Source organism: Chenopodium album, chromosome 5 (genome assembly GCF_948465745.1).
Source record: "Chenopodium album chromosome 5, dcCheAlbu1.1, whole genome shotgun sequence".
Classification (NCBI taxonomy): domain Eukaryota; kingdom Viridiplantae; phylum Streptophyta; class Magnoliopsida; order Caryophyllales; family Amaranthaceae; genus Chenopodium; species Chenopodium album.
In genome coordinates, this window is record NC_137838.1 from 53,491,364 (window position 1) to 53,505,417 (window position 14,054).

General features: G+C 36.5%; 1 long non-coding RNA gene across 1 annotated transcript; it reads right to left on the reverse strand.

Moving 5' to 3' along the window:
* Positions 1–251: 251 nt before the first annotated feature.
* Positions 252–4,366, reverse strand: LOC145630742 (uncharacterized). The gene is made up of 3 exons (XR_014112226.1): positions 4,236–4,366; positions 4,006–4,058; positions 252–548 (listed from the first exon to the last, which is right to left on the reverse strand). It is a non-coding gene; the product is annotated as an uncharacterized LOC145630742 (long non-coding RNA).
* Between the last annotated feature and the right edge of the window lie 9,688 nt (positions 4,367–14,054).

Consider the following 14,054-nt stretch of genomic DNA (forward strand, 5'->3'; position numbering starts at 1 on the left):
ACATAAGTAAGAAAATGTGGTTGAAGTTAATACACCAATAAAATAAAAGAAAAACTATTTCAGGTACTTAGAAATTAAGGGAAAATAAAAGATAATTTATCACATAACAAACCTTATTGGAAAAAATAGCATGCATATAACATAATGTTCTTAAAATTTTCAAAATATAGCATGCCAAACATTGATCGAGAATGAAAAGGACAAATTCTTGTGCCTGGGTAAAGTAACACTATTCTTGATGGTTAGACTTAAGTAACACAATACATAAAAAAAAGTTTAATGTTCTTGATGAAATATTGCACAAGTTCTATCCTACATTTCGAGAATATATTTATAAATACTCGAGTATAGAATGACACCCTGCACTAATCGGATCACCATAGAGAACCATGAGTATTTTAATGGCGCCCTCTGCCAGGGTTATGAACAGGGTTAGCTCCGGTTTCATAGTCTTGAGTTGTAAAAGCCATCATTTTGCGTGGAGTAGTTCCATCAGGTTGATTTTCTAATTTCATATTTTCTTCCACTGCCAAGTCCATGTTCGCTTCCTGTATAGTTGTCCATTGATTATTTTCGTAAATATTAAATAAAATGGAGAATCCTTAGCCTATAATATATTTGACTAATAAATACTAACATAATTCTTTACCTATCAAAAAATTTTCAAAAAAATTATTCTAAAAAATAATAATTATGTGAAAGTAGTCTTATTATGTTTTTAAGAAAATTGTAACACTATACATTTGTGTCGAAGAAGCTAAGAAAGTGAATCTCACCCGATGTTCTTTGCATGATTTTCATGTTTTGGAGCCCATGAAAACTAAAAGCTTTGTACTATGAACTAGAGCTGTCAATTCGGGTATTCAAGTTGGGTTCGGGTTAGGTTAAATCAAATTTCGGATTGAATTAGGATCCGGTTATGTTGGGTCAATTTAGCCTCAGATTAGGTTCATGTTCAGGTCGGGTCAAGTTTGGTTTAGATTATTCTGGATCGTTTACCTTTTCGGGTGTAGGTCGGGTTTGATTCGAGTAAAATTCATATCAGGTTCAATTTCAGGTTCGGGTTGTGTTGAGTCAGGTTAATAGATTGGACATTCGGGTTCGAGTTAGGGTTGAGTCAAATAATTATTTTGTCGGATAGTCTTAATGTTAGATCATTCTTGGTTTTGGTTCAAGTTCAATTCGAATAAATATCGATTCGGTGAAGCTGAACCTATATAATTACGCCTTTTATAATTAGATCAAACATTATCAACATTTTATTAAGCCTATGTGCGACGAAATAGAGAACAAAAGGTATATAAGCTGAACAAATTGTACCAATATTTTGTTACAGAACTGTACAAGCTGAACGAAAGGTGTGCAAAATTTTATTAAACCTTTCATGAATCGAGTCAATAGCAGGTTGTGTTGGATTATAACCATTTTAAGGCTTTAATTGGGCCGAGTACTAGTTCGAGTTTGGATTATTGTTGGGTCGAATTAAATCGTTTGGATTATTGTCTGGTCGAATTAAATCGGTTAACGGTTATCATCAAATCGGTTGCAGCTTCGGGTTCAGGTCATAAAGTATTGGATCAAATCGGTTGTTGGTTAACATTAGATTGGGTCCAGGCCGAAATACAGGTCACTTGTTTCACCCCAATGTTCGGGCACATATCAGGTTAAGGTCGGGTTCTCGGATCTGGTTAGTTTTTGACAGCTCTACTATGAATAATAACTTTTGTGCATGTGGGGATGGCCTGGGAAGTGGGAAAATGGTGATGGGTTTTAATTTATTTTATATATGTCAAAATTATTCTAAATGAATTATCATTTTTATAGCTAGAACCCTAGGTAATAATAATAGAACATAATAATGGGAGTAACATTATAGTAAAGGGAATGAAAAAATAATCAACAAACAACGAGTAAGCTAGAGAATTATTAGAGAGTGAGATGTAGCTCAAGTGATTAAAGCATCCCTTCCGATTTCAGGAGATCTTGAGATCAATTCTCATCACCCGCCGTTGTGGCTCTCTTAACAAAAAAAAAAAAAAAAAAAAAAAAAAAAAAAAAAGGTAAGCTAGAGAATTAGGAGTGTTCTTTGCTCCTTTGTTAAATACCCTAGACTAAAGGCCTACTAATATCTTCTACCCTTTCCCACATTAAGGAAAACTCATCACTTGTCGTTCCTCAAATCACCCAAGAATATAACATAAATTATATCTATATCACCTATACTAGAGTCTTGGAAACTTAATTATTGAATTATTTATTATTATTATGATTAACTTTTGTATTACATTTTTCTAAAGACTTATACAATTGTATTTCAATTACCATTAGTTATAATTTAAAAATCGAGCATAGCTTGGAAATCATCTAGTTCTTAACAAATGTATTTCAACAAAATCTCTCTAAACTTGAAATTAATATCTCAACTTCCCACCAAAAATATCACAGATCCTCAACCCAAAATACAACGATTAAAAATAAAGATTATCTGACCTGCAATCAACAACTAACTTTTTGAATCTCAACTGATTTTAAAATAAATTTTTTTAATTTTTTTTTTATAAGATTTAAAGATTTTATTCTCTAGAGCATAATTGAAAATTAATCCTTACAATTTTGTTTCCAACCTATTTTCGTGGATCAAAACTCATGAAAGTGAAAGGAAAGCGTCCTCACCTAGGCACTTGTCGTTGAGATTATCTAAATTCGTGACCTCAATTTTTCATAAGTGGTATATAAAAACGAATAACATCAAATTCTTGTTAATTATCAATATAAGTGGTGTATTGCAAGTAATTAAATAATTTAATTTAAACGAAAGAAGTGTATAGACCATCATCAAATTCTTATTGTTTCACTTGAGGAAAAAAAAAAAAAAAGTATATAATGAGTTTATTCACACACAATCATACAAATGCATGTTCATGTAATACTATTCTATCTAATAATCCCACCTTTGGCTCGTTCACTATTTATAATAACACCTTTAGATTATTATTTAATAATCCCACCTTTATAGAGGATCTTCTTCTATTGGTTCCTACGTGTCACAAAATAATTAGTAAAAAAATAGTCAATTTTTTTTTTTAAAAAAAAAACTTAATTTTTTTTAAAAAAAAACCAAGCCAGCCTCAAACAAACACCCGAAGGTCCCTAACCCCAACTCCGGCAGCCCCTCCTCCACCGCCGAACCCCCATCCCCACCGCCGGAACCACATTCCCACCTTAACCCAACAAAAACCGGTCCGATTCCAACCCTCACAGGCTCACACGGTCACACCCACGAAAACCATCGAAGCCCTTAATTTCAATGAACTAAAAAAAAAATTCAATTAATCAATTTGAAGGGATGGCGTGAGGTTGAATTTGGATAAGAGTTTCAGGGATTTTCGGTGGCTTTTGGCGGTTAGAGGGAATTTTCGGCGATTAGAGGGGAGTTTCGGCGGTTGGGTGGGGTTTCTAGGGTGGTGGATGTGGTGGTTTTGGGAATGGTATTCGAGTTAGGGGATAATCTCGGAGGTTGCTTTTGGTCGGTGGGTGGTTTTCGGTAATGGAGGGTTCTGGCCGGCCATTTTCAGGGGTGTAGCGTGGCGGCCGGCCGGTTTTTGTGGGGCTAAGGCAAGGTTAGGTTCATGGTGGATGGAGGTGGCTAGTGGGTTTTTTTTTTTTTTTTTTTTTCAGTTTTTTTTTTAGGTTTTATTTTTCAACCAATTAAAAAACAACACATAGCATATTAACCTATCATAACTGGTTAGCAACATGTTAGAGACCAACAGAAGAAGATCCTTTATACAGGTGGGATTATTAACAGCAAACACGTCAAAGGTCCATTATTAGAATCAATTTTTCTTAAATTAAATTTAGGGTTACTAAATTGATTAATACTTTTCGTATACAAGTTAGACTAATTATTCTAATATGCAATGAAATGAACTTTAAACAAACTAGCATAAACAATAAACAAAATTTGATGGGGGTAAAATGGAGATCATAATGAGTAAATAATACCTGGGTATTTAACACTCCATCTGACGAATCTTCCTCAATGAAACTTCCACTTTCTAAAATATAAAAGCATTTCATTAGAATAACATAATTAGGAAACAAATTAAGCTTCTTTATCAACAATATCGATTATTCGAAAATTATAAAAGTATGTAATACTAGCTAGTATTAACAGTATATTTATCATGGATGATTAAGCAACAAATAATTTAATTTATAAAATAAAAACTTACTAGAAGATACAGAAACTATTGTTATTTTGCAAAGAACAATGGCCAAACCAACAAATAGGAACACAATCGTAGCCTTTTTCTCCATCTTTAAGATCATATGAATACAAATATGATCGTTTTTGTAGATTTTAGTAGACAAATATTAGCTAACATTACATAATAAAAGTTTATAAAAGGAATTTTACTAATGAATTTTATTAAAATTATATATGTAGCATCGTAGTCAATAATGTTTGTCCAGTTGTAAAAACAAAGACATAGCTGTATGTGTTAGTAATATAATTATACCCATTTGCACTAATTTAACATAATCATACTAAAATTCAACCATGAATTTCGCATTCATTATATTGTTTGTAAATTTTAATGTAAAGTTGCATCATATAATAATCTATTATTCATAATCAACGATTTCAATTAATTATTATATGTTTTTTATGATAAACTTCAATTAGTCAACTAATAAGCTAGTTACTTGATCTACTACGTGGACAACACAACTGCACAAGTAATGCATGTTTTAAACTATTAAAAATGAAGATACGGAAAAAAGTGTGGTTATAATAACCTTTTGAATTGTCAACCCTTACAACTGAGTTATTAGAGCCTTAGAGGGACAACCTCATATATGTATAAATGTATAATAGTTTACATAGAGAAAGATGTCATATATTCCATTGTTGTGGATAGTTTGACTAGTAAAATAAACCTGTTTTGATAGCGTAGTCCAATGATAATAGAGTCAATGTCAAGTTTTAAAGACCTTTAATGTATAAGTTTTGTGACGGACATGGCCTTATTATGTAGTGTTAATATAAAGCTAAAATATTTATCCAATTTGATTGATAATTAAATATTTTTGTAATAATATATATACTTAATTATGATTTTGTCCTTTACCTTAAAAACAAAAAGTTATGACTTTGTCCTATATTCTTTTTAATTGATCAATTTATTGGCACATCCATTATCAACCTACAACCCACATTGCTTGACCCATTTTAGGCCCTATAAAATGTGACCATCTTTGACCAGATCCACCCAATAACTAGGTCTAATTAGATGTTGTTTAGGGTAAAAATACCCTAGACATGTGGACCAATTAGAGAGGACCACAAATCAAGCCTGGATAGGTCCACATGGGCCACTCAGCAGTTAACATGTGTCAGCCTCAGATATCAGGTGGAATTGCGGCCTTCAAGGCCCAATTTCTGAGAATGCCGTAAAATGGCGTAGCCCACCAAATCTAGGCTAGAGTGACCTAAGAGGGGGCACTTTTCCCAATGAGCCTATAAATAGGGAGATATCCCCCATATTAGGGCACGTTCATTTATTACAATTACCCTACATTCTCTCACATCGGAGAAAACACCTGATCTAGGAATCCGAGAAGATCTCACTTTATTTTCCACAGCTTTTCACATTCTCCTACGATTTCTAACTTGATCGTCGGAGGTTGAACTCTAACCACCCGGAGTCCCCCGTTGTCTTGCAGGTATAGGCCGCATCAGACAAGTCATCGAGCTGTAACTCGATCTCCCGAGGGACAAAAACACCCAAAACATTTGGCGCCGTCTGTGGGGAGAGTACCTTAAAGATGGTTCAAGAGTCTGTACCAATTTCTGATCCCAAAGATCACCAACCGGATCATCAGTCGGAGGTCTTTACAGACCAGGATGACGACAACCCTCAAGTCGGAACGTATGTGGCCAAAGATGGGTCATTCATCTCTAAGCGTCTCCGTCCCAAGGACACAGTAGTGGAAAAAAGGCCATCCGTAACGGGCAGCGTCTATTACGTATGCGGCCGTTACGGATGGCCATTATTATTCGTAATGGGCACCGCCCGTTAGGAATAAGTACTTATTCGTAACAGGCAACTGAAATGCCCGTTACCTATCTCATTATTTGTAAGAGCATTTCAAACACCCGTTACAAATAACCCCGTTATTCGTAACGGTCACATGTTTTGTAGGTTCTGCCCGTTACGAATAACGGGGGTTATTGTAACGGGCAGAACGAATACTGTGAGATCTAATTAAAAAAAAATCCAGCACATGCTGGACAGCTAGCTAGCTTACACAATTATGTGTGTATAATATATATATATATATATATATATATATATATAACTAGCTAGCTTACACAATTATTTTATTAGTCAATTATTACATACCAAGGCTTTCAGCCGGTGAGATCTTTGATTGCTCTTCTAAAATTAAAAATAAAAATATAACCAAGCATACAATATCAATATTGAATGACCGAGCTACGACAATTACGGTGTGTTTGGATTGAAGGAAATGGAGGGAAAGGAAGGGAAGAGAAATGGAGAGATGGAGACTCTTTCATTTTGATAGCAAATGAGGAAGGGAGGGAATTGGAGGGGAGAGAAATGGAAGGATTAAATTGTAGGAAATTGATCCCTCCAACAATGGAGAGATTTGGAAGGAAAACTCATCCTTCTTTTCTCCCCTCCCTTTCCCTCCGCTCCTCTTCTCCTCCCTCCCCTTCTTTTCCTTCCCTTTTCTTTATCCAAAAAAACCATTAAAGTCAAATTCTTAACCACTACACGAAAGGAAACGAACCGGGATCATGAGGCGACCAATTCATGGCAATTAAGTTCTTGAAATGAATACTAGCAACCTATATCACTGCCATATCGTAATTCCCATCAACTATTATCTGTAATAGCCTGACTGTATCATAGATAGAATGACTAACATTGCAATAGGATCATAGATAGAATGACAAACATTGCAATAGCTTAACATATTATCTGTTCTTGAAAAAAATATAGAAATGCATAGATAAGATCATAGATAGAATGACTAACATTGCAATAGCTTAACATATTATCTGATATCATCTATTTCAAGGACTAACATATATAGTAACATTTCATTAGCTTCTATCAACTACAGAAAATCGATCTACTAGTGATTAAGTTGACAAGCGACCATTAACTACTACAAGGAATAGACATAATTCACATAAAATAAGCCTTTTATTCATCAATACCTAGAGATGAAAATAGTAGTACAAATTTGACACATACCCAAATCCAAATCGAAGGCAGCCTCTAAAGTTCTTTTTTTAAAAAAAAAAAAAAAAAAAAATCAGAAACTAGTGATTCAGATATGTGCAAGGATTGAAAAATGCAAGTCATACACTTAACAAAACTCGAAGAACCCTAGAATTAATCAACATGCCACATCGGATTTCTTAGTTCTCTCTATAAACAAAAAAAAAATTACAAAAAAATTCGGCAATCAGGTATTAATCGACAAAGATTATCAAAATTCATTACTGATTGCATGTATTACCCGTTTCAATTGAAGAACATATTGTTTTTAGATTTATCATTTGTTTAGACATTCAAAGGATAATCGAACCATACAAATGCCAAAAATGAATTAAATACAAATTGCATGTTAAAAAAAATAAAGCAAATTAGAATTCACAAGAACAAATTCAAGAATTTAAACAATTAGATGCTCAGAAATCAATTCAAGAAGAGGAAAAAACAATTGAAGGAATTCTTACCTCACTATCTAAAATGGTTGATGTAACACCCTAGAAATTCCTTTCCTTTAAAAATACCTATTTTACTCTTTAAAATACGATTTAGGAATATCTAAGACATTACCGCCATCGTGAGAACGGCTATGGCAATTATCAATGACACACAGCGGAAGACTTAAATCAAAACCATTCAAAACGAGTCAACTTAAAAATCAACCAAACGAAAGTAAAGTTATAACCAAAGTCAAACGAAGTCAATTAAAATCAACCTACAACTTGGAACCATTGAAGACCCTTATCAAAACCAATTAAATTACAAAAAACTTTGCGTTAGTCTCATAAGCGTAACATAATATAATATTTGAAAGCAATAAACCGCATCACAACTAATAGAAACTAGCATGATTCGCTCTTCACTCACCCCGTCATGAATATGCTTCAACACCTGAAAAGATTATCTCCACTTGTCCCCACTACTCTCCATTAAAAATGGGTCATCATAGGGCCCAGATAAAGACATGGCCAAACACACAAACACACACAATCAGCAAAGTTGAGTACATAAGCGTAATTAAACACACTAACATGCTTTCACCTATCAACACACACCTACCTCAATGCACCTGTTTACAAGCACACACAACAATCAACAAGACACTTTAACTAGACACTAAATAATTCATTTAGCGTTGATTACACATCGAACGGGTTTCCAACTATACCTCCCCCAATAAATTGAGGTTAACTGACACGGGAGCTAACCGTGCTAGCGACAAACCTGTGCCACACATAGGTGGCGGAATTCCAGCGCATAATAATAATAAAAAGGAATATACAGCGTCTTGTACTCCGTTAGAAGTTATGATCAAATATAAAGTCACATAACTCCCCCCATATGTTCATACTCAAGGTATATACGTTCCAAGAGTTTTGGTGCGTAATCTCTTTCACTTTACGTTATTTACATATTATTAGACTTGGTGATGACTCACAAAGCATAACTATTCAATCATCAATAATTATTCAATCAACAAACATACCAATTTAATTCTTGAATATTTAGTGACCACATAATATTTAATGTTGAGCCCTTTTTAATTCTACCTCAGTGTCAAAGACACCTTAAACGCATAAAGTGCCAAAAATCCTATCCCTCGGTGTTAAAAACACCTTAAGTGCACAAAGGCACCAACATACAATTTATTCCTCGTGTACATAGACACTTATATAGCTCCATCCTCATGCTTAAAGCATCAATAAAATTTATATGAACCATAATAAAATTCCTTTTCAATATTCCAAACACAATTAAACAATTAGTTTGATTAAACATGCTCTCTATCAAGCCATAAATAAACATGTGGTTCATAAATAATATTCTAAACTATAAATTTCCATTCAATAACTCATCACAAGTAAATCATGCTTCTCAATTCAATCATTAATAACATCCAAATCACAAATTTCCATTCCAAACCTAGCATGATACAATTTTTAATTAATCAAACACATTTAGCATGCTACTTCATCAACATAACTATGCTAAGTACGCGAATGTACCTCAATAAAGCCCTTAAAGTGGCCGAAAACACTACAACAATTCCCGAATCAAGTCTCCTACATAAAGGGACAATAATACTAAATTAATTACCCCTGGATACACAACTTCCAGCAACTTAAACTCACTTTAGACTACTTAAAATAATCTGAAAATTTATTTAAAAACCCCTAATTAAACTCTTCTTTATTGGGTAATTAAACCCTTTTCATAAAACCATCAAAAGTAGTACTTTGGGCAAAAATTCCAGCATTATAGTTTAATTAAAAACTCATCAAAACTCCATAAAGATTCAATCTTTAAGCTTGATTAATACTTCCAATCAATGGGTATATAAAACCCCCAAATTAATTGCAAGTTAGAGCCCTAAAAATCAATACTTTAATAATAAAAACCCTAACTTTCAATGCTTTGTAAAATCTGAAATTAAAACACTTCACACTCTAAAATTTACAATCTTTAATTATCAAAACATAATTATAAAACATACTAATCATATTTAAACAATTAAAATCAAAAACCCAAATACAAATTATTAGAACAATAATTAAAACAAGAGGAGAGAGAAGGCAGGAAGAAAGGTGGTGCGGCGGTGCAGTTTGGGCGACCACCGGCAGGTCGCCGGCGACAGCAGGTGGCTGGCCGGCGACGAGGCTGGCCGGACAGCAGGGGGGTGGGGCTGCTTGTTTTTACGGGAAGGATGAAGGGGAAAGAAAAGAAAGAAGAAAAAGAAAAAGAAATAAAAGAAAAGAAAATTAAAGGAAAATAAGATAAAGAAAATAAAGAGAAAAGAAAAGTAAGACTAACCTCTTGTGTGGGAAATTTTTTGGGGATTAAAGGAGTATATATAGAGTAGGGTAGATTTAAGATATTTGGGCTTCATAAAAGATGATAGGAGGGAGAAACAATTGACCCAAATAAATAAAAGAATGATTGGGCTTGTTATATATATATATATATATATATATATATATATATATATATATATATATATATATATATATATATATATATATATATAATTGTAATTTGGTAGAGTGAGTATTAATCAAATTAAAAACTCAATTTATTTAAATCCCATAATTAAAACAAGGTGACCCCAAAATATACTTTATAAATAAGTAAATAATTTATAAAATACAATAAAAATACGGGGTATTACAGTTGAAGTTTTAGGCAAAGATATCCCAAATTATCTAAGAATTGTTCTTTAGTAGTTTTTGACAATTTGTCGCTATCTAGATCCAATATCTGGAATTCCCTACAAGAGGAATAACAAATTAACACTGATTTCTTTTTCTTCGCACTGTGCACCGCCCGTAATAAAATCTTCGAACACTTTTTCACATGCCCATCAACCATAATTTCTCTGTAAGAGCTTAAAGAGAGAGGAGGAACAAGGGATAGGAGGACGGAGGAGGAGAGAAAGAGCACAAGTGTTTTGAAAACTCAGATTGATGGAGGAGAGGAGAAAGAGGTCAGTGAATGACGAGGAGGAGAGGAGAGGAGAGAGAGAGGGAGAGAGGGACTGATGAGAGAGAAAGAGGTGTGACGGCTATTATGTGGAACCTTCAAGAGCCAAGTATAGGCTCCTCTCATCAGTTGGGTTTGTTACTTGTAATATAGTATTCGTAACGGGCAAAATAGTGTCCGTTACGAATACTTATTTATTCGTAACGAGCACTAATTATGTCCGTTACAAATACATATGTATTCGTAACGGACACTATTTTACCCGTTACGAATATATAAGTATTCGTAACGAACACTATTTTGCCCGTTACGAATATCTTAATTGTAAGGGGAAAAGCTTTGCCCATTACAAATAGCCAGTTACAAATGAGACTTTTTTCCACTACTGACACCCTGGAACAGGGCGAGGGTCAGGCGGGTCCAAGTAGCCGACCTGACCAACCGTCTGATACTCAGGCGACAGGATCACCTCCCGTCACCCGGGATGAGATCATGAAATTCATGAGTAGCTTCAAGGGTGAGATCAAGGATCTGATCAGCAAAAACGAGGCTGGCTCAAGCAGGGGTTAGTCGGCTAAGAAGACTCCTCAAGCTGAGAGGAGGAAGCCAGTTAGGGACAGGCAGCCCACTCTACATCCAAAAGAGAAGGTCTTCGCAACACTTGACTTGTCTAAGATCCTTCTATCCCAGACGGTTCCAAAGAGATACCCCAAGCAGGACCAGTCGGGTAACAACAAGAAAATAATCTCTTACGCTCGAGAAATAATCGAGCGCAAGAGAAACAGCAGCTGTCTGAGTCAACCTCTACTTCGAGCTAGCTAGACAGCTTCAAAGCCACATCCGCCAGGAATACTCAATCCTTGCATGAGAGCCATATAGGCGGCAAGTCCGTCCATACTGTTCCTCAGATGATTGGGTCAGCCCCGTATGCGCCTCAGATGCCGAACGGGCAATATGTCCTTTAATATATGCAGCCGCCCTTCTATGGAGGTCAGGCGGCATACAACAATGTCCAGCCACTAGATTGGCAGCTTCGTTTGCTCAGACTTGGTGAACAGCCTTATACGTTCACTAGGGAAATAACCGAGGCGGCACAGCCGTTCGAGGTTAAGAATGTGTTGGTTGGTACTTATGATGGTACAAACAACCCTAAACACCACCTCATGGCATACACCAACCTCATGTATTTACAGGGGTTGGATGATGTCGCGTGGTGCCGTTGGTTCCCGGCTATATTGAAGCGCACCGCCCAACAATGATTAGGTAACTTGCCAGCCGGTTGTATTGACAGGTTCAAGAAGCTTGCGTTTTTGTTTGCGTCCAACTTCTTCATGGACATCCCTGCGAAGATAACAAGTTTAGACTTGAGCACCATTAAGTAGGGGGGAGAATTCAAATTTAGGGGTTGTCTGACGACGTAGCTTTTGCAGACTTCTTCAAGGGTCTGAAGGACGAGTCAACTTTCAAGTTCGACCTCGTCAAAAAGAGGGTTTCACCCTACAAGCAGCGTTGATAGAGGCGTAAAGCTTTATCCAAGCTACAAACTTCTGCACTTCGGCAATCAGTCAGACTCGTAGAATTTTAACAAGAAAAAGGATAGTCGGTTTGCTCAGCCGGCTAAGAAACTAGAAGAGAACAAAAAGAGAAAAGAAGTATGGACGGTCAATGACTCTGATCAGTTGTCCTAGAAGAAAAAGAAAGAGTTTAAACCGTACCTCCCCAAGTACGAGTATAATAAGGACTGCAACTCCATCCTCATAGAGATCAAGGACCAGCTGACTCTTGAGAAGCCGAATCCTATGAAGAGTTCCATCTAGTAACGGAACAAAAATAAATCTTTCCAGTACCATGAGGAGGTTGGCCGTCACACCAACAACTGCTTCAATCTTCAGCGGGCGTTGGACCGTCTTGCTGACAAGAGGATGTTGAAGTCCTACATTACTAAGTCCAAAGGAACTAATAAGAACCCGGGACAATCATCCAAGACTTCCCAGCATAGTAGTAGCTCGGACACTAAAAAAGAGCCGGTCAACACCATAGCAGGCGGGTTCTCATGTGGTGGCCCGACCATCCGGGGCACCAAGGATCATCTGAAAAAGATGGATAAGGCTGCTAATGATGAGCAGGAGTCTGCCTACGGTAACTTCCCAGACGTCCTTATTACTAAGAAGGACCGAGGCAGTGTCCGCCGTCTGCATGACGACCCGTTTGTCATTGAACGTAAGGTCGACAATCAACTGGTTGGGCGGATCCTAATAGACACCGGTAGCTCCTCGGACATCATCAGCTACAAGTGCTTGCAAAAGCTCAAGTACAAGCCTAGCAGCATGCTCCCGGTTACTCATCCCTTAGTTAGTTTTGGGGTGGAACGGTGTACCCAGTTGGCAGGATTGACTTACCTATCCGGCTGGGAGATAAAGGAGAAGGGCGGCACCTAGTCGTCAAGTTCTTGGTAGTTGAGGAGCTGATCGCCTATAACATCATTTTAGGTCGTCCAACTCTTAACGAATCTAAGGCTGTCATTATCCCTTCCCTCATGCTATTGAAGTATGAAAGGGATGATGGTTCTGTTGGTTCCCCGAATGGGGATCAGAAGATAGCTCGAGAGTGCTATATCTCAACCGTCATGTCCACTGTAGCCCCAGCCGGCCAAGGGAAGGAGCCAATAGACCTTGACAAAGTCAAGGATCCCAATCCAGCCTGACCAGCTTCCGGAAAGAAAAGAAAAGATGATCAGCTGGTGAAGGTAAAGAAAGAAAAGAAATAGCAATCACTAATTGGAGAGCAGTCAGATGAACTCCGTCCCTAGCCGGCTGGTGAGCACATTGATCTCATTCTAGACGACAGCCATCCAGAGCGTATTGTTAAGGTAGGGAGGCTACCTATACTAATTTGGGTGCAGACTTACACCTTCTGTTGAAAGAATTCAAAGACATTATTTTAGCCTTTGAAGTGGAAGAGATGCCAGGCGTCAGCCTAGATCTCACTGTCCACAAATTTGTCGTGGATCTAAAAAAGAAGCCCATCCAGCAAAAGAGTAGAAATTACGGCGAGGAAAGAAGTCAGGCGGCAGCTGCAGAAGTAAAAAAGTTGTTAGACGCCGGGTTCATTCGACCATGTAACTTCCCTGATTGGGTTACAAACGTTGTGCTCGTAAAGAAATTTAATGGTACCTGGCGCATGTGTGTTAATTACACAGACCTCAACAAGGCATGTCCAAAGGACAAATACCCGCTTCCAAAGATCAACAGTCTAATCGACTCT